Here is a 22,538-nt window from a genome sequence, read left to right as displayed (position 1 = left end):
ATTCAAACAGTATCACTCCAACCCCGGGAATTCCAGCATCCAGAAACATGATACCAACATGTATCTCCCCAACCCCGGGAATTCCAGCATCCAGATACATGATTCAAACAGTATCTCTCCAACCCCGGGAATTCCAGCACCCAGAAACATGATTCCAACAGAATCTCCCGAACCCTGGGACAAACAGCACCCAGAAAGTTGATTCCAACAGTATCTCCCCAACCTCGGGAATTCCAGCACCCAGAAATATGATTCCAGCAGTATCTCCAAAAGCCCAGGAATTCCAATATCTAGAAACTTGATTCCAGCAGTATCTCCCCAACCCCTGGAATTCCAGCAAACTGAAAAATGATTCCAGCAGTAACTCCCGAGCCCCGGGAATTTCAGCACCCACAAAAAGGATTCCAACCGTATCTCCCCAACCCCGGGAATTCCAGCATCCAGAAACATGATTCAAACAGTATCTCTCCAACCCCGGAAATTCCAGCATCCAGAAACATGATACCAACATGTATCTCCCCAACCCCGGGAATTCCAGCATCCAGATACATGATTCAAACAGTATCTCTCCAACCCCGGGAATTCCAGCACCCAGAAACATGATTCCAACAGAATCTCCCGAACCCTGGGACAAACAGCACCCAGAAAGTTGATTCCAACAGTATCTCCCCAACCTCGGGAATTCCAGCACCCAGAAACATGATTTCAGCAGTATCTCCGCAACCCCTGGAATTACAGCAACCTGAAAAATTATTCCAGCAGTATCTCCAAAACAACTGGAATTCCAGCCCCCAGAAACCTGATTCCAGCAGTATCTCCAAAACCCCGGGAATTTAAGTACCCAGAAAAATGATTCCAACAATATCTCCACAGCCCCGGGGATTCCAGCACCCACAAAAATGATGCCAACTGTATCTCCCCAACTCGGGAATTCCAGCACACAGAAACATGATTCCAACAGTATCTCCACAACCCCGGGAATTCCAGCACTGAGAAACATGATTCCAGCAGTATCTCCGATAGCCCAGGAATTCAAATATCCAGAAACTTGATTCCATCAGTATCTCCACAATCCCGGGACATCCAGCACCCAGAAACATGATTTCAGCAGTACCTCCAAAACCCCCGGAATTCCAATACACAGAAACATGATTCCAACAGTATACCCGATCCCCGGAAATTCCAGCACCCAGAAACTTGATTCCAACAGTATCTCCCCAGCCCCGGGAAATTCAGAACCCAGAAACATGATTCCAAAAGTATCTTCTAATACCCCGGGACATCTAGCACCCAGAAACATGATACCAACATGTATCTCCCGAACCCCGGGAATTCCAGCAGCCAGAATCATGATTCCAACAGAATCTCCCGAACCCTGGGACAAACAGCACCCAGAAAATTGATTCCAACAGTATCTCCCCAACCTCGGGAATTCCAGCACCCAGAAACATGATTCCAGCAGTATCTCCAAAAGCCCAGGAATTCCAATATGTAGAAACTTGATTCCAGCAGTATCTCCGCAACCCCTGGAATTACAGCAACCTGAAAAATTATTCCAGCAGTATCTCCAAAACAACTGGAATTCCAGCCCCCAGAAACCTGATTCCTGCAGTATCTCCAAAACCCCGGGAATTTAAGTGCCCAGAAAAATGATTCCAACAATATCTCCACAGCCCCGGGGATTCCAGCACCCACAAAAATGATGCCAACTGTATCTCCCCAACTCGGGAATTCCAGCACACAGAAACATGATTCCAACAGTATCTCCACAACCCCGGGAATTCCAGCACTGAGAAACATGATTCCAGCAGTATCTCCGATAGCCCAGGAATTCAAATATCCAGAAACTTGATTCCATCAGTATCTCCACAATCCCGGGACATCCAGCACCCAGAAACATGATTCCAGCAGTATCTCCAAAAGCCCAGGAATTCCAATATCTAGAAACTTGATTCCAGCAGTATCTCCGCAACCCCTGGAATTACAGCAACCTGAAAAATTATTCCAGCAGTATCTCCAAAACAACTGGAATTCCAGCCCCCAGAAACCTGATTCCAGCAGTATCTCCAAAACCCCGGGAATTTAAGTACCCAGAAAAATGATTCCAACAATATTTCCACAGCCCCGGGGATTCCAGCACCCACAAAAATGATGCCAACTGTATCTCCCCAACTCGGGAATTCCAGCACACAGAAACATGATTCCAACAGTATCTCCACAACCCCGGGAATTCCAGCACTGAGAAACATGATTCCAGCAGTATCTCCGATAGCCCAGGAATTCAAATATCCAGAAACTTGATTCCATCAGTATCTCCACAATCCCGGGACATCCAGCACCCAGAAACATGATTTCAGCAGTACCTCCAAAACCCCCGGAATTCCAATACACAGAAACATGATTCCAACAGTATACCCGATCCCCGGAAATTCCAGCACCCAGAAACTTGATTCCAACAGTATCTCCCCAGCCCCGGGAAATTCAGAACCCAGAAACATGATTCCAAAAGTATCTTCTAATACCCCGGGACATCTAGCACCCAGAAACATGATACCAACATGTATCTCCCGAACCCCGGGAATTCCAGCAGCCAGAATCATGATTCCAACAGAATCTCCCGAACCCTGGGACAAACAGCACCCAGAAAATTGATTCCAACAGTATCTCCCCAACCTCGGGAATTCCAGCACCCAGAAACATGATTCCAGCAGTATCTCCAAAAGCCCAGGAATTCCAATATGTAGAAACTTGATTCCAGCAGTATCTCCGCAACCCCTGGAATTACAGCAACCTGAAAAATTATTCCAGCAGTATCTCCAAAACAACTGGAATTCCAGCCCCCAGAAACCTGATTCCTGCAGTATCTCCAAAACCCCGGGAATTTAAATACCCAGAAAAATGATTCCAACAATATCTCCACAGCCCCGGGAATTCCAGCACCCACAAAAATGATGCCAACTGTATCTCCCCAACTCGGGAATTCCAGCACACAGAAACATGATTCCAACAGTATCTCCACAACCCCGGGAATTCCAGCAACCTGAAAAATGATTCCAGCAGTATCTCCCCAGCCCCGGGAATTTCAGCACCCACAAAAATGATTCCAACTGTATCTCCCCAACCTCGGGAATTCCAGCACCCAGAAACATGATTCCAACAGTATCTCCCCAACCCCTGGAATTCCAGCTCTGAGAAACATGATTCCAACAGTATCTCCCCAACCCCTGGAATTCCAGCTCTGAGAAACATGATTCCAGCAGTATCTCCACAACCCCTGGAATTCCAGAAAACTGAAAAATGATTCCAGCAGTATCTCCGAAAGCCCAGGAATTCCAATATCCAGAAACTTGATTCCATCAGTATCTCCACAAAACCGGGACATCCAGCACCCAGAAGCATGATTTCAGCAGTACCTCCAAAACCACAGGAATTCCAAAACCCAGAAACATGATTCCAACAGTATACCCGATCCCCGGGAATTCCAGCACCCAGAAACTTGATTCCAACAGTATCACCCCAGCGCCGGGACATTCAGTACCCAGAAACATGATTCCAAAATTATCTCCTAAAACCCCGGGACATCTAGCACCCAGAAACATGATACCAACATTTATCTCCCGAACCCCGGGAATTCCAACACCCAGAAAAATGATTCCAACAGTATCTCCCCAACCCCGGGAATTTCAGCACCCAGAAACATGATTCCAACAGTATCTCCGCAATCCCGGGAATTCCAGCACCCAGAAACATGATTACATCAGTATCTCCCCAACCCCTGGAATTCCAGCAAACTGAAAAATGATTCCAGCAGTAACTCCCCAGCCCCGGGAATTTCAGCACCCACAAAAAGGATTCCAACCGTATCTCCCCAACCCCGGGTATTCCAGCACCCAGAAATATGATTCCAACAGAATCTCCCGAACCCCGGGACAAACAGCACACAGAAAATTGATTCCAACAGTATCTCCCCAACCTTGGGAATTCCAGCACCCATAAACATGATTCCAGCAGTATCTCCAAAAGCCCAGGAATTCCAATATCTAGAAACTTGATTCCAGCAGTATCTCCGCAACCCCTGGAATTACAGCAACCTGAAAAATTATTCCAGCAGTATCTCCAAAACAACTGGAATTCCAGCCCCCAGAAACCTGATTCCAGCAGTATCTCCAAAACCCCGGGAATTTAAATACCCAGAAAAATGATTCCAACAATATCTCCACAGCCACGGAAATTCCAGCACCCACAAAAATGATGCCAACTGTATCTCCCCAACTCGGGAACTCCAGCACACAGAAACATGATTCCAACAGTATCTCCACAACCCCGGGAATTCCAGCACTGAGAAAAATGATTCCAGCAGTATCTCCCCAACCCATGGAATTCCAGCAAACTGAAAAATGATTCCAGCAGTATCTCCGAAAGCCCAGGAATTCCAATATCCAGAAACTTGATTCCATCAGTACCTCCACAAACCCGGGACATCCAGCATCCAGAAACATGATTTCAGCAGTACCTCCAAAACCCCAGGAATTCCAATACTCAGAAACATGATTCCAACAATATACCCGATCCCCGTGAATTCCAGCACCCAGAAACTTGATTCCAACAGTATCTCCCCAACCCCGGGAATTACAGCACCCAGAAACATGATTCCAACAGAAGCACCCGAACCCCGGGACAAACAGCACCCAGAAACTTGATTCAAACAGTATCTCCCCAACCTCGGGAATTCCAGCACCCAGAAACATGATTCCAACAGTATCTCCCCAACCCCTGGAATTCCAGCACTGAGAAACATGATTCCAGCAGTATCTCCACAACCCCGGGAATTCCAGCACTGAGAAACATGATTCCAGCAGTATCTCCGATAGCCCAGGAATTCCAATATCCAGAAACTTGATTCCATCAGTATCTCCACAAACCCGGGACATCCAGCACCCAGAAACATGATTTCAGCAGTACCTCCAAAACCCCAGGAATTCCAATACCCAGAAACATGATTCCAACAGTATACCCGATCCCCGGAGATTCCAGCACCCAGAAACTTGATTCCAACAGTATCTCCCCAGCCCCGGGAAATTCAGAACCCAGAAACATGATTCCAAAAGTATCTTCTAAAACCCCGGTACATCTAGCACCTAGAAACATGATACCAACATGTATCTCCCGAACCCCGGGAATTCCAGCAGGCAGAATCATGATTCCAACACAATCTCCCGAATCCTGGGACAAACAGCACCCAGAAAATTGATTCCAACAGTATCTCCCCAACCTCGGGAATTCCAGCACCCAGAAACATGATTCCAGCAGTATCTCCAAAAGCCCAGGAATTCCAATATCTAGAAACTTGATTCCAGCAGTACCTCCGCAACCCCTGGAATTACAGCAACCTGAAAAATTATTCCAGCAGTATCTCCAAAACAACTGGAATTACAGCCCCCAGAAACCTGATTCCAGCAGTATCTCCAAAACCCCGGGAAATTAAATACCCAGAAAAATGATTCCAACAATATCTCCACAGCCGCGGGAATTCCAGCACCCACAAAAATGAAGCCAACTGTATCTCCCCAACTCGGGAATTCCAGCACACAGAAACATGATTCCAACAGTATCTCCCCAACCCCGGGAGTTCCTGCACTGAGAAACATGATTCCATCAGTTTCTCCCCAACCCCTGGAATTCAAGCAACCTGAAAAATTATTCCAGCAGTATCTCCCCAATCCCGGGAATTCCAGCACCTAGAAACATGATTCCAACAGAATCACCCGAACCCCGGGACAAACAGCACCCAGAAAATTGATTCCAACAGTATCTCCCCAACCCCGGGAATTCCAGCAACCAGAAACATGATTCCAACAGAAGCACCCGAAACCCGGGACAAACAGCACCCTGAAAATTGATTCCAACAGTATCTCCCCAACCTCGGGAATTCCAGCACCCAGAAACATGATTCCAACAGTATCTCCCCAACCCCGGGAATTCCAGCACCCAGAAACATGATTCCAACAGAAGCACCCGAACCCCGGGACAAACAGCACCCAGAAAATTGATTCAAACAGTATCTCCCAATCCTCGGGAATTCCAGCACCCAGAAACATGATTCCAACTGTATCTCCCCAACCCCTGGAATTCCAGCACTGAGAAACATGATTCCAGCAGTATCTCCGAAAGCCCAGGAATTCCAATATCCAGAAACTTGATTCCATCAGTATCTCCACAAACCCGGGACATCCAGCACCCAGAAACATGATTTCAGCAGTACCTCCAATCCCCAGGAATTCCAAAACCGAGAAAAATGATTCCAACAGTATACCCGATCCCGGGGAATTCCAGCACCCAGAAACTTGATTCCAAAATTATCTCCTAAAACCCCGGGACATCTAGCACCCAGAAACATCATACCAACATTTATCTCCCCAACCCCGGGAATTCCAACACCCAGAATAATGATTCCAACAGTATCTCCCCAACCCCGGGAATTTCAGCACACAGAAACATGATTCCAACAGTATCTCCGCAATCCCGGGAATTCCAGCACCCAGAAACATGATTACATCAGTATCTCCCCAACCCCTGGAATTCCAGCAAACTGAAAAATGATTCCAGCAATAACTCCCGAGCCTCGGGAATTTCAGCACCCACAAAAAGGATTCCAACCGTATCTCCCCAACCCCGGGAATTTCAGCACCCAGAAACATGATTCCAACAGAATCTGCCGAACCCCGGGACAAACAGCACCCAGAAACATGATTCAAACAGTATCTCCCCAACCCCGAGAATTCCAGCATCCAGAAACATGATTCAAACAGTATCTCCCCAACCCCGGGAATTCCAGCATCCAGAAACATGATACCAACATGTATCTCCCCAACCCCGGGAATTCCAGCACCCAGAAAATTGATTCCAACAGTATCTCCCCAACCTCGGGAATTCCAGCACCCAGAAACATGATTGCAGCAGTATCTCCAAAAGCCCAGGAATTCCAATATCTAGAAACTTGATTCCAGCAGTATCTCCGCAACCCCTGGAATTACAGCAACCTGAAAAATTATTCCAGCAGTATCTCCAAAACAACTGGAATTCCAGCCCCCAGAAACCTGATTCCAGCAGTATCTCCAAAACCCCGGGAATTTAAATACCCAGAAAAATGATTCCAACAATATCTCCACAGCCCCGGGAATTCCAGCACCCACAAAAATGATGCCAACTGTATCTCCCCAACTCGGGAATTCCAGCACACAGAAACATGATTCCAACAGTATCTCCACAACCCCGGGAATTCCAGCACTGAGAAACATGATTCCAGCAGTATCTCCGATAGCCCAGGAATTCCAATATCCAGAAACTTGATTCCATCAGTATCTCCACAAACCCGGGACATCCAGCACCCAGAAACATGATTTCAGCAGTACCTCCAAAACCCCAGGAATTCCAATACCCAGAAACATGATTCCAACAGTATACCCGATCCCCGGAAATTCCAGCACCCAGAAACTTGATTCCAACAGTATCTCCCCAGCCCCGGGAAATTCAGAACCCACAAACATGATTCCAAAAGTATCTTCTAAAACCCGTGACATCTAGCACCCAGAAACATGATACCAGCATGTATCTCCCGAACCACGGGAATTCGAGCAGCCAGAATCATGATTCCAACAGAATCTCCCGAACCCTGGGACAAACAGCACCCAGAAAATTGATTCCAACAGTATCTCCCCAACCTCGGGAATTCCAGCACCCAGAAATATGATTCCAGCAGTATCTTCAAAAGCCCAGGAATTCCAATATCTAGAAACTTGATTCCAGCAGTATCTCCGCAACCCCTGGAATTACAGCAACCTGAAAAATTATTCCAGCAGTATCTCCAAAACAACTGGAATTCCAGCCCCCAGAAACCTGATTCCAGCAGTATCTCCAAAACACCGGGAATTTAAATACCCAGAAAAATGATTCCAACAATATCTCCACAGCCCCGGGAATTCCAGCACCCACAAAAATGAAGCCAACTGTATCTCCCCAACTCGGGAATTCCAGCACACAGAAACATGATTCCAACAGTATCTCCCCAACCCCGGGAGTTCCTGCACTGAGAAACATGATTCCATCAGTTTCTCCCCAACCCCTGGAATTCAAGCAACCTGAAAAATGATTCCAGCAGTATCTCCCCAGCCCCGGGAATTTCAGCACCCACAAAAATGATTCCAACTGTATCTCCCCAATCCCGGGAATTCCAGCACCTAGAAACATGATTCCAACAGAATCACCCGAACCCCGGGACAAACAGCACCCAGAAAATTGATTCCAACAGTATCTCCCAAACCTCGGGAATTCCAGCACCTAGAAACATGATTCCAACAGTATCTCCCCAACCCCGGGAATTCCAGCAACCAGAAACATGATTCTAAAAGAAGCACCCGAAACCCGGGACAAACAGCACCCTGAAAATTGATTCCAACAGTATCTCCACAACCTCGGGAATTCCAGCACCCAGAAACATGATTCCAACAGTATCTCCCCAACCTCGGGAATTCCAGCACCCAGAAACATGATTCAAACAGTATCTCCCAATCCTCGGGAATTCCAGCACCCAGAAAGATGATTCCAACAGTATCTCCCCAACCCCTGGAATTCCAGCACTGAGAAACATGATTCCAGCAGTATCTCCGAAAGCCCAGGAATTCCAATATCCAGAAACTTGATTCCATCAGTATCTCCACAAACCCGGGACATCCAGCACCCAGAAACATGATTTCAGCAGTACCTCCAAACCCCAGGAATTCCAAAACCGAGAAAAATGATTCCAACAGTATACCCGATCCCCGGGAATTCCAGCACCCAGAAACTTGATTCCAAAATTATCTCCTAAAACCCCGGGACATCTAGCACCCAGAAACATCATACCAACATTTATCTCCCCAACCCCGGGAATTCCAACACCCAGAATAATGATTCCAACAGTATCTCCCCAACCCCGGGAATTTCAGCACACAGAAACATGATTCCAACAGTATCTCCGCAATCCCGGGAATTCCAGCACCCAGAAACATGATTGCAACAGAATCTCCAGTACCCCGGGACAAACAGCACCCAGAAACATGATTCAAACAGTATCTCCCCAACCCCGGGAATTCCAGCATCCAGAAACATGATTCACACAGTATCTCTCAAACCCCGGGAATTCTAGCATCCAGAAACATGATATCAACATGTATCTCCCCAACCCCGGGAATTCCAGCATCCAGAAACATGATTCAAACAGTATCTCTCCAACCCCGGGAATTCCAGCACCCAGAAACATGATTCCAACAGAATCTGCCGAACCCTGGGACAAACAGCACCCAGAAAATTGATTCCAACAGAATCTCCCGAACCCCGGGACAAACAGCACCCAGAAACATGATTCCAGCAGTATCTCCAAAAGCCCAGGAATTCCAATATCTAGAAACTTGATTCCAGCAGTATCTCCGCAACCCTGGAATTACAGCAACCTGAAAAATTATTCCAGCAGTATCTCCAAAACAACTGGAATTACAGCCCCTAGAAACCTGATTCCAGCAGTATCTCCAAAACCCCGGGAAATTAAATACCCAGAAAAATGATTCCAACAATATCTCCACAGCCCCGGGAATTCCAGCACCCACAAAAATGAAGCCAACTGTATCTCCCCAACTCGGGAATTCCAGCACACAGAAACATGATTCCAACAGTATCTCCCCAACCCCGGGAGTTCCTGCACTGAGAAACATGATTCCATCAGTTTCTCCCCAACCCCTGGAATTCAAGCAACCTGAAAAATGATTCCAGCAGTATCTCCCCAGCCCCGGGAATTTCAGCACCCACAAAAATGATTCCAACTGTATCTCCCCAATCCCGGGAATTCCAGCACCTAGAAACATGATTCCAACAGAATCACCCGAACCCCGGGACAAACAGCACCCAGAAAATTGATTCCAACAGTATCTCCCAAACCTCGGGAATTCCAGCACCTAGAAACATGATTCCAACAGTATCTCCCCAACCCCGGGAATTCCAGCAACCAGAAACATGATTCCAACAGAAGCACCCGAAACCCGGGACAAACAGCACCCTGAAAATTGATTCCAACAGTATCTCCCCAACCTCGGGAATTCCAGCACCCAGAAACATGATTCCAACAGTATCTCCCCAACCCCGGGAATTCCAGCACCCAGAAACATGATTCCAACAGAAGCACCCGAACCCCGGGACAAACAGCACCCAGAAAATTGATTCAAACAGTATCTCCCAATCCTCGGGAATTCCAGCACCCAGAAACATGATTCCAACAGTATCTCCCCAACCCCTGGAATTCCAGCACTGAGAAACATGATTCCAGCAGTATCTCCGAAAGCCCAGGAATTCCAATATGCAGAAACTTGATTCCATCAGTATCTCCACAAACCCGGGACATCCAGCACCCAGAAACATGATTTCAGCAGTACCTCCAATCCCCAGGAATTCCAAAAACGAGAAAAATGATTCCAACAGTATACCCGATCCCGGGGAATTCCAGCACCCAGAAACTTGATTCCAAAATTATCTCCTAAAACCCCGGGACATCTAGCACCCAGAAACATGATTACATCAGTATCTCCCCAACCCCTGGAATTCCAGCAAACTGAAAAATGATTCCAGCAGTAACTCCCGAGCCCCGGGAATTTCAGCACCCACAAAAAGGATTCCAACCGTATCTCCCCAACCCCGGGAATTCCAGCACCCAGAAACATGATTCCAACAGAATCTCCCGAACCCCGGGACAAACAGCACCCAGAAACATGATTCAAACAGTATCTCCCCAACCCCGGGAATTCCAGCATCCAGAAACATGATTCAAACAGTATCTCCCCAACCCCGGGAATTCCAGCATCCAGAAACATGATACCAACATGTATCTCCCCAACCCCGGGAATTCCAGCATCCAGAAACATGATTCAAACAGTATCTCTCCAACCCCGGGAATTCCAGCACCCAGAAACATGATTCCAACAGAATCTCCCCAACCCCGGGAATTCCAGCACCGAGAAAATTGATTCCAACAGTATCTCCCCAACCTCGGGAATTCCAGCACCCAGAAACATGATTGCAGCAGTATCTCCAAAAGCCCAGGAATTCCAATATCTAGAAACTTGATTCCAGCAGTATCTCCGCAACCCCTGGAATTACAGCAACCTGAAAAATTATTCCAGCAGTATCTCCAAAACAACTGGAATTCCAGCCCCCAGAAACCTGATTCCAGCAGTATCTCCAAAACCCCGGGAATTTAAATACCCAGAAAAATGATTCCAACAATATCTCTACAGCCCCGGGAATTCCAGCACCCACAAAAATGATGCCAACTGTATCTCCCCAACTCGGGAATTCCAGCACACAGAAACATGATTCCAACAGTATCTCCACAACCCCGGGAATTCCAGCACTGAGAAACATGATTCCAGCAGTATCTCCGATAGCCCAGGAATTCCAATATCCAGAAACTTGATTCCATCAGTATCTCCACAAACCCGGGACATCCAGCACCCAGAAACATGATTTCAGCAGTACCTCCAAAACCCCAGGAATTCCAATACCCAGAAACATGATTCCAACAGTATACCCGATCCCCGGAAATTCCAGCACCCAGAAACTTGATTCCAACAGTATCTCCCCAGCCCCGGGAAATTCAGAACCCACAAACATGATTCCAAAAGTATCTTCTAAAACCCGTGACATCTAGCACCCAGAAACATGATACCAGCATGTATCTCCCGAACCACGGGAATTCGAGCAGCCAGAATCATGATTCCAACAGAATCTCCCGAACCCTGGGACAAACAGCACCCAGAAAATTGATTCCAACAGTATCTCCCCAACCTCGGGAATTCCAGCACCCAGAAATATGATTCCAGCAGTATCTTCAAAAGCCCAGGAATTCCAATATCTAGAAACTTGATTCCAGCAGTATCTCCGCAACCCCCCTGGAATTACAGCAACCTGAAAAATTATTCCAGCAGTATCTCCAAAACAACTGGAATTCCAGCCCCCAGAAACCTGATTCCAGCAGTATCTCCAAAACACCGGGAATTTAAATACCCAGAAAAATGATTCCAACAATATCTCCACAGCCCCGGGAATTCCAGCACCCACAAAAATGAAGCCAACTGTATCTCCCCAACTCGGGAATTCCAGCACACAGAAACATGATTCCAACAGTATCTCCCCAACCCCGGGAGTTCCTGCACAAAGAAACATGATTCCATCAGTTTCTCCCCAACCCCTGGAATTCAAGCAACCTGAAAAATGATTCCAGCAGTATCTCCCCAGCCCCGGGAATTTCAGCACCCACAAAAATGATTCCAACTGTATCTCCCCAATCCCGGGAATTCCAGCACCTAGAAACATGATTCCAACAGAATCACCCGAACCCCGGGACAAACAGCACCCAGAAAATTGATTCCAACAGTATCTCCCAAACCTCGGGAATTCCAGCACCTAGAAACATGATTCCAACAGTATCTCCCCAACCCCGGGAATTCCAGCAACCAGAAACATGATTCTAAAAGAAGCACCCGAAACCCGGGACAAACAGCACCCTGAAAATTGATTCCAACAGTATCTCCACAACCTCGGGAATTCCAGCACCCAGAAACATGATTCCAACAGTATCTCCCCAACCTCGGGAATTCCAGCACCCAGAAACATGATTCAAACAGTATCTCCCAATCCTCGGGAATTCCAGCACCCAGAAAGATGATTCCAACAGTATCTCCCCAACCCCTGGAATTCCAGCACTGACAAACATGATTCCAGCAGTATCTCCGAAAGCCCAGGAATTCCAATATCCAGAAACTTGATTCCATCAGTATCTCCAAAAACCCGGGACATCCAGCACCCAGAAACATGATTTCAGCAGTACCTCCAAACCCCAGGAATTCCAAAACCGAGAAAAATGATTCCAACAGTATACCCGATCCCCGGGAATTCCAGCACCCAGAAACTTGATTCCAAAATTATCTCCTAAAACCCCGGGACATCTAGCACCCAGAAACATCATACCAACATTTATCTCCCCAACCCCGGGAATTCCAACACCCAGAATAATGATTCCAACAGTATCTCCCCAACCCCGGGAATTTCAGCACACAGAAACATGATTCCAACAGTATCTCCGCAATCCCGGGAATTCCAGCACCCAGAAACATGATTGCAACAGAATCTCCCGAACCCCGGGACAAACAGCACCCAGAAACATGATTCAAACAGTATCTCCCCAACCCCGGGAATTCCAGCATCCAGAAACATGATTCACACAGTATCTCTCAAACCCCGGGAATTCTAGCATCCAGAAACATGATATCAACATGTATCTCCCCAACCCCGGGAATTCCAGCATCCAGAAACATGATTCAAACAGTATCTCTCCAACCCCGGGAATTCCAGCACCCAGAAACATGATTCCAACAGAATCTGCCGAACCCTGGGACAAACAGCACCCAGAAAATTGATTCCAACAGAATCTCCCGAACCCCGGGACAAACAGCACCCAGAAACATGATTTCAGCAGTATCTCCAAAAGCCCAGGAATTCCAATATCTAGAAACTTGATTCCAGCAGTATCTCCGCAACCCTGGAATTACAGCAACCTGAAAAATTATTCCAGCAGTATCTCCAAAACAACTGGAATTACAGCCCCTAGAAACCTGATTCCAGCAGTATCTCCAAAACCCCGGGAAATTAAATACCCAGAAAAATGATTCCAACAATATCTCCACAGCCCCGGGAATTCCAGCACCCACAAAAATGAAGCCAACTGTATCTCCCCAACTCGGGAATTCCAGCACACAGAAACATGATTCCAACAGTATCTCCCCAACCCCGGGAGTTCCTGCACTGAGAAACATGATTCCATCAGTTTCTCCCCAACCCCTGGAATTCAAGCAACCTGAAAAATGATTCCAGCAGTATCTCCCCAGCCCCGGGAATTTCAGCACCCACAAAAATGATTCCAACTGTATCTCCCCAATCCCGGGAATTCCAGCACCTAGAAACATGATTCCAACAGAATCACCCGAACCCCGGGACAAACAGCACCCAGAAAATTGATTCCAACAGTATCTCCCAAACCTCGGGAATTCCAGCACCTAGAAACATGATTCAAACAGTATCTCCCCAACCCCGGGAATTCCAGCAACCAGAAACATGATTCCAACAGAAGCACCCGAAACCCGGGACAAACAGCACCCTGAAAATTGATTCCAACAGTATCTCCCCAACCCCTGGAATTCCAGCACTGAGAAACATGATTCCAGCAGTATCTCCGAAAGCCCAGGAATTCCAATATACAGAAACTTGATTCCATCAGTATCTCCACAAACCCGGGACATCCAGCACCCAGAAACATGATTTCAGCAGTACCTCCAATCCCCAGGAATTCCAAAAACGAGAAAAATGATTCCAACAGTATACCCGATCCCGGGGAATTCCAGCACCCAGAAACTTGATTCCAAAATTATCTCCTAAAACCCCGGGACATCTAGCACCCAGAAACATCATACCAACATTTATCTCCCCAACCCCGGGAATTCCAACACCCAGAATAATGATTCCAACAGTATCTCCCCAACCCCGGGAATTTCAGCACACAGAAACATGATTCCAACAGTATCTCCGCAATCCCGGGAATTCCAGCACCCAGAAACATGATTACATCAGTATCTCCCCAACCCCTGGAATTCAAGCAACCTGAAAAATGATTCCAGCAGTATCTCCCCAGCCCCGGGAATTTCAGCACCCACAAAAATGATTCCAACTGTATCTCCCCAATCCCGGGAATTCCAGCACCTAGAAACATGATTCCAACAGAATCACCCGAACCCCGGGACAAACAGCACCCAGAAAATTGATTCCAACAGTATCTCCCAAACCTCGGGAATTCCAGCACCTAGAAACATGATTCCAACAGTATCTCCCCAACCCCGGGAATTCCAGCAACCAGAAACATGATTCTAAAAGAAGCACCCGAAACCCGGGACAAACAGCACCCTGAAAATTGATTCCAACAGTATCTCCACAACCTCGGGAATTCCAGCACCCAGAAACATGATTCCAACAGTATCTCCCCAACCTCGGGAATTCCAGCACCCAGAAACATGATTCAAACAGTATCTCCCAATCCTCGGGAATTCCAGCACCCAGAAAGATGATTCCAACAGTATCTCCCCAACCCCTGGAATTCCAGCACTGACAAACATGATTCCAGCAGTATCTCCGAAAGCCCAGGAATTCCAATATCCAGAAACTTGATTCCATCAGTATCTCCAAAAACCCGGGACATCCAGCACCCAGAAACATGATTTCAGCAGTACCTCCAAACCCCAGGAATTCCAAAACCGAGAAAAATGATTCCAACAGTATACCCGATCCCCGGGAATTCCAGCACCCAGAAACTTGATTCCAAAATTATCTCCTAAAACCCCGGGACATCTAGCACCCAGAAACATCATACCAACATTTATCTCCCCAACCCCGGGAATTCCAACACCCAGAATAATGATTCCAACAGTATCTCCCCAACCCCGGGAATTTCAGCACACAGAAACATGATTCCAACAGTATCTCCGCAATCCCGGGAATTCCAGCACCCAGAAACATGATTGCAACAGAATCTCCCGAACCCCGGGACAAACAGCACCCAGAAACATGATTCAAACAGTATCTCCCCAACCCCGGGAATTCCAGCATCCAGAAACATGATTCACACAGTATCTCTCAAACCCCGGGAATTCTAGCATCCAGAAACATGATATCAACATGTATCTCCCCAACCCCGGGAATTCCAGCATCCAGAAACATGATTCAAACAGTATCTCTCCAACCCCGGGAATTCCAGCACCCAGAAACATGATTCCAACAGAATCTGCCGAACCCTGGGACAAACAGCACCCAGAAAATTGATTCCAACAGAATCTCCCGAACCCCGGGACAAACAGCACCCAGAAACATGATTCCAGCAGTATCTCCAAAAGCCCAGGAATTCCAATATCTAGAAACTTGATTCCAGCAGTATCTCCGCAACCCTGGAATTACAGCAACCTGAAAAATTATTCCAGCAGTATCTCCAAAACAACTGGAATTACAGCCCCTAGAAACCTGATTCCAGCAGTATCTCCAAAACCCCGGGAAATTAAATACCCAGAAAAATGATTCCAACAATATCTCCACAGCCCCGGGAATTCCAGCACCCACAAAAATGAAGCCAACTGTATCTCCCCAACTCGGGAATTCCAGCACACAGAAACATGATTCCAACAGTATCTCCCCAACCCCGGGAGTTCCTGCACTGAGAAACATGATTCCATCAGTTTCTCCCCAACCCCTGGAATTCAAGCAACCTGAAAAATGATTCCAGCAGTATCTCCCCAGCCCCGGGAATTTCAGCACCCACAAAAATGATTCCAACTGTATCTCCCCAATCCCGGGAATTCCAGCACCTAGAAACATGATTCCAACAGAATCACCCGAACCCCGGGACAAACAGCACCCAGAAAATTGATTCCAACAGTATCTCCCAAACCTCGGGAATTCCAGCACCTAGAAACATGATTCCAACAGTATCTCCCCAACCCCGGGAATTCCAGCAACCAGAAACATGATTCCAACAGAAGCACCCGAAACCCGGGACAAACAGCACCCTGAAAATTGATTCCAACAGTATCTCCCCAACCTCGGGAATTCCAGCACCCAGAAACATGATTCCAACAGTATCTCCCCAACCCCGGGAATTCCAGCACCCAGAAACATGATTCCAACAGAAGCACCCGAACCCCGGGACAAACAGCACCCAGAAAATTGATTCAAACAGTATCTCCCAATCCTCGGGAATTCCAGCACCCAGAAACATGATTCCAACAGTATCTCCCCAACCCCTGGAATTCCAGCACTGAGAAACATGATTCCAGCAGTATCTCCGAAAGCCCAGGAATTCCAATATACAGAAACTTGATTCCATCAGTATCTCCACAAACCCGGGACATCCAGCACCCAGAAACATGATTTCAGCAGTACCTCCAATCCCCAGGAATTCCAAAAACGAGAAAAATGATTCCAACAGTATACCCGATCCCGGGGAATTCCAGCACCCAGAAACTTGATTCCAAAATTATCTCCTAAAACCCCGGGACATCTAGCACCCAGAAACATCATACCAACATTTATCTCCCCAACCCCGGGAATTCCAACACCCAGAATAATGATTCCAACAGTATCTCCCCAACCCCGGGAATTTCAGCACACAGAAACATGATTCCAACAGTATCTCCGCAATCCCGGGAATTCCAGCACCCAGAAACATGATTACATCAGTATCTCCCCAACCCCTGGAATTCCAGCAAACTGAAAAATGATTCCAGCAGTAACTCCCGAGCCCCGGGAATTTCAGCACCCACAAAAAGGATTCCAACCGTATCTCCCCAACCCCGGGAATTCCAGCACCCAGAAACATGATTCCAACAGAATCTCCCGAACCCCGGGACAAACAGCACCCAGAAACATGATTCAAACAGTATCTCCCCAACCCCGGGAATTCCAGCATCCAGAAACATGATTCAAACAGTATCTCCCCAACCCCGGGAATTCCAGCATCCAGAAACATGATACCAACATGTATCTCCCCAACCCCGGGAATTCCAGCATCCAGAAACATGATTCAAACAGTATCTCTCCAACCCCGGGAATTCCAGCACCCAGAAACATGATTCCAACAGAATCTCCCGAACCCTGGGACAAACAGCACCCAGAAAATTGATTCCAACAGTATCTCCCCAACCTCGGGAATTCCAGCACCCAGAAACATGATTCCAGCAGTATCTCCAAAAGCCCAGGAATTCCAATATCTAGAAACTTGATTCCAGCAGTATCTCCGCAACCCCTGGATTTTCAGCAACCTGAAAAATTATTCCAGCAGTATCTCCAAAACAACTGGAATTCCAGCCCCCAGAAACCTGATTCCAGCAGTATGTCCAAAACCCCGGGAATTTAAATACCCAGAAAAATGATTCCAACAATATCTCCACAGCCCCGGGAATTCCAGCACCCACAAAAATGATGCCAACTGTATCTCCCCAACTCGGGAATTCCAGCACACAGAAACATGATTCCAACAGTATCTCCACAACCCCGGGAATTCCAGCACTGAGAGACATGATTCCAGCAGTATCTCCGATAGCCCAGGAATTCCAATATCCAGAAACTTGATTCCATCAGTATCTCCACAAACCCGGGACATCCAGCACCCAGAAACATGATTTCAGCAGTACCTCCAAAACCCCAGGAATTCCAATACCCAGAAACATGATTCCAACAGTATACCCGATCCCCGGAAATTCCAGCACCCAGAAACTTGATTCCAACAGTATCTCCCCAGCCCAGGGAAATTCAGAACCCAGAAACATGATTCCAAAAGTATCTTCTAAAACCCCGTGACAACTAGCACCCAGAAACATGATACCAGCATGTATCTCCCGAACCCCGGGAATTCGAGCAGCCAGAATCATGATTCCAACAGAATCTCCCGAACCCTGGGACAAACAGCACCCAGAAAATTGATTCCAACAGTATCTCCCCAACCTCGGGAATTCCAGCAACCAGAAATATGATTCCAGCAGTATCTCCAAAAGCCCAGGAATTCCAATATCTAGAAACTTGATTCCAGCAGTATCTCCGCAACCCCTGGAATTACAGCAACCTGAAAAATTATTCCAGCAGTATCTCCAAAACAACTGGAATTCCAGCCCCCAGAAACCTGATTCCAGCAGTATCTCCAAAACACCGGGAATTTAAATACCCAGAAAAATGATTCCAACAATATCTCCACAGCCCCGGGAATTCCAGCACCCACAAAAATGAAGCCAACTGTATCTCCCCAACTCGGGAATTCCAGCACACAGAAACATGATTCCAACAGTATCTCCCCAACCCCGGGAGTTCCTGCACTGAGAAACATGATTCCATCAGTTTCTCCCCAACCCCTGGAATTCAAGCAACCTGAAAAATGATTCCAGCAGTATCTCCCCAGCCCCGGGAATTTCAGCACCCACAAAAATGATTCGAACTGTATCTCCACAATCCCGGGAATTCCAGCACCTAGAAACATGATTCCAACAGAATCACCCGAACCCCGGGACAAACAGCACCCAGAAAATTGATTCCAACAGTATCTCCCAAACCTCGGGAATTCCAGCACCTAGAAACATGATTCCAACAGTATCTCCCCAACCCCGGGAGTTCCAGCAACCAGAAACATGATTCCAAAAGAAGCACCCGAAACCCGGGACAAACAGCACCCTGAAAATTGATTCCAACAGTATCTCCCCAACCTCGGGAATTCCAGCACCCAGAAACATGATTCCAACAGTATCTCCCCAACCTCGGGAATTCCAGCACCCAGAAACATGATTCAAACAGTATCTCCCAATCCTCGGGAATTCCAGCACCCAGAAAGATGATTCCAACAGTATCTCCCCAACCCCTGGAATTCCAGCACTGAGAAACATGATTCCAGCAGTATTTCCGAAAGCCCAGGAATTCCAATATCCAGAAACTTGATTCCATCAGTATCTCCACAAACCCGGGACATCCAGCACCCAGAAACATGATTTCAGCAGTACCTCCAAACCCCAGGAATTCCAAAACCGAGAAAAATGATTCCAACAGTATACCCGATCCCCGGGAATTCCAGCACCCAGAAACTTGATTCCAAAATTATCTCCTAAAACCCCGGGACATCTAGCACCCAGAAACATCATACCAACATTTATCTCCCCAACCCCAGGAATTCCAACACCCAGAATAATGATTCCAACAGTATCTCACCAACCCCGGGAATTTCAGCACACAGAAACATGATTCCAACAGTATCTCCGCAATCCCGGGAATTCCAGCACCCAGAAACATGATTCCAACAGAATCTCCCGAACCCCGGGACAAACAGCACCCAGAAACATGATTGAAACAGTATCTCCCCAACCCCGGGTATTCCAGCATCCAGAAACATGATTCATACAGTATCTCTCCAACCCCGGGAATTCTAGCATCCAGAAACATGATATCAACATGTTTCTCCCCAACCCCGGGAATTCCAGCACCCAGAAACATGATTCCAGCAGTATCTCCAAAAGCCCAGGAATTCCAATATCTAGAAACTTGATTCCAGCAGTATGTCCGCAACCCCTGGAATTACAGCAACCTGAAAAATTATTCCAGCAGTATCTCCAAAACAACTGGAATTCCAGCCCCCTGAAACCTGATTCCAGCAGTATCTCAAAAACCCCGGGAATTTAAATACCCAGAAAAATGATTCCAACAATATCTCCACAGCCCCGGGAATTCCAGCACCCACAAAAATGATGCCAACTGTATCTCCCCAACTCGGGAATTCCAGCACACAGAAACATGATTCCAACAGTATCTCCACAACCCCGGGAATTCCAGCACTGAGAAACATGATTCCAGCAGTATCTCCGATAGCCCAGGAATTCCAATATCCAGAAACTTGATTCCATCAGTATCTCCAAAAACCCGGGACATCCAGCACCCAGAAACATGATTTCAGCAGTACCTCCAAAACCCCAGGAATTCCAATACCCAGAAACATGATTCCAACAGTATACCCGATCCCCGGAAATTCCAGCACCCAGAAACTTGATTCCAACAGTATCTCCCCAGCCCCGGGAAATTCAGAACCCAGAAACATGATTCCAAATGTATCTTCTAAAACCCCGTGACATCTAGCACCCAGATACATGATACCAGCATGTATCTCCCGAACCCCGGGAATTCCAGCAGCCAGAATCATGATTCCAACAGAATCTCCCGAACCCTGGGACAAACAGCACCCAGAAAATTGATTCCAACAGTATCTCCCCAACCTCGGGAATTCCAGCACTGAGAAACATGATTCCAGCAGTATCTCCGAAAGCCCAGGAATTCCAATATACAGAAACTTGATTCCATCAGTATCTCCACAAACCCGGGACATCCAGCACCCAGAAACATGATTTCAGCAGTACCTCCAATCCCCAGGAATTCCAAAAACGAGAAAAATGATTCCAACAGTATACCCGATCCCGGGGAATTCCAGCACCCAGAAACTTGATTCCAAAATTATCTCCTAAAACCCCGGGACATCTAGCACCCAGAAACATCATACCAACATTTATCTCCCCAATCCCGGGAATTCCAACACCCAGAATAATGATTCCAACAGTATCTCCCCAACCCCGGGAATTTCAGCACACAGAAACATGATTCCAACAGTATCTCCGCAATCCCGGGAATTCCAGCACCCAGAAACATGATTACATCAGTATCTCTCCAACCCCTGGAATTCCAGCAAACTGAAAAATGATTCCAGCAGTAACTCCCGAGCCCCGGGAATTTCAGCACCCACAAAAAGGATTCCAACCGTATCTCCCCAACCCCGGGAATTCCAGCACCCAGAAACATGATTCCAACAGAATCTCCCGAACCCCGGGACAAACAGCACCCAGAAACATGATTCAAACAGTATCTCCCCAACCCCGGGAATTCCAGCATCCAGAAACATGATTCAAACAGTATCTCCCCAACCCCGGGAATTCCAGCATCCAGAAACATGATACCAACATGTATCTCCCCAACCCCGGGAATTCCAGCATCCAGAAACATGATTCAAACAGTATCTCTCCAACCCCGGGAATTCCAGCACCCAGAAACATGATTCCAACAGAATCTCCCGAACCCTGGGACAAACAGCACCCAGAAAATTGATTCCAACAGTATCTCCCCAACCTCGGGAATTCCAGCACCCAGAAACATGATTCCAGCAGTATCTCCAAAAGCCCAGGAATTCCAATATCTAGAAACTTGATTCCAGCAGTATCTCCGCAACCCCTGGATTTTCAGCAACCTGAAAAATTATTCCAGCAGTATCTCCAAAACAACTGGAATTCCAGCCCCCAGAAACCTGATTCCAGCAGTATGTCCAAAACCCCGGGAATTTAAATACCCAGAAAAATGATTCCAACAATATCTCCACAGCCCCGGGAATTCCAGCACCCACAAAAATGATGCCAACTGTATCTCCCCAACTCGGGAATTCCAGCACACAGAAACATAATTCCAACAGTATCTCCACAACCCCGGGAATTCCAGCACTGAGAGACATGATTCCAGCAGTATCTCCGATAGCCCAGGAATTCCAATATCCAGAAACTTGATTCCATCAGTATCTCCACAAACCCGGGACATCCAGCACCCAGAAACATGATTTCAGCAGTACCTCCAAAACCCCAGGAATTCCAATACCCAGAAACATGATTCCAACAGTATACCCGATCCCCGGAAATTCCAGCACCCAGAAACTTGATTCCAACAGTATCTCCCCAGCCCAGGGAAATTCAGAACCCAGAAACATGATTCCAAAAGTATCTTCTAAAACCCCGTGACAACTAGCACCCAGAAACATGATACCAGCATGTATCTCCCGAACCCCGGGAATTCGAGCAGCC

Source organism: Hemitrygon akajei, chromosome 21, assembly GCF_048418815.1.
Source record: "Hemitrygon akajei chromosome 21, sHemAka1.3, whole genome shotgun sequence".
Lineage (NCBI taxonomy): Eukaryota > Metazoa > Chordata > Chondrichthyes > Myliobatiformes > Dasyatidae > Hemitrygon > Hemitrygon akajei.
This window is presented reverse-complemented; position numbering follows the sequence as displayed.